Below are 544 nucleotides of genomic sequence, written 5' to 3' on the forward strand. Positions count from 1 at the left end.
GGGGGGGGGGCGAGCAAGGAAGGTGTGTGAGATAATTATACATGGCACAAGCTTTCATGAGCTGCAGCTGACTTCATCCAATGCTGTGAAAGGACATGCAGAAAACAGAGTATAAGGAGAGAGAGACTGGAATATAAAAGACAAAGGCAGGGAAGAAAGCAGAGGAGGGGAGAAGGAGCAGTGCTTTCTTAGCTGATGTCAGTGCTCTTTAGCTAGCACAGCACCCCAGAGGTAAAGCATGCAGCCAGCAGCTAGCTGCCTCCCCTCAGGGCTGCCTCAGTTGTCCCCTTCGCTGTGCGCTAAGCCTAGCTGCCGCCAGCAGTGTCTCAGCTACTGTTTACAAAGGCCCTCCCTGCTCCACAAACTGCTGAACAACAAGATCCTGTTGCAGGTTGGCACACGGACACCCCTACCTTGGCAGCTCTTCCAGAGACGAATGCTGCTGGCTCCATTCGAAACAGCTCTCGGTTCCCCGATAAAGAGGAGCACAGGGTTTCTGCACAGTCCTGGGCTAGGATCCTGCCTGTTCTTCAGGCTCCGAGCA

At 53.9% G+C, this 544-nt stretch overlaps 1 protein-coding gene across 2 annotated transcripts in view; it reads right to left on the reverse strand.

Annotated features, from left to right (window-relative positions):
• TBC1D16 (TBC1 domain family member 16) overlaps positions 1 to 544 on the reverse strand; it is a 33,630-nt gene extending 33,086 nt beyond the window's left edge. The window contains exon 1 of one of the 2 annotated variants that reach the window (XM_019515542.1): positions 414 to 544. The gene's annotated coding sequence lies outside the window, so the exon portion shown is untranslated. The remainder of the gene's footprint in view (positions 1 to 413) is intronic. The other variant, XM_019515534.1, reaches the window with a different exon arrangement.

The sequence above is a fragment of the Gavialis gangeticus genome, unplaced genomic scaffold (genome assembly GCF_001723915.1).
Source record: "Gavialis gangeticus isolate Ggan-Ray unplaced genomic scaffold, GavGan_comp1, whole genome shotgun sequence".
Classification (NCBI taxonomy): Eukaryota; Metazoa; Chordata; order Crocodylia; family Gavialidae; genus Gavialis; species Gavialis gangeticus.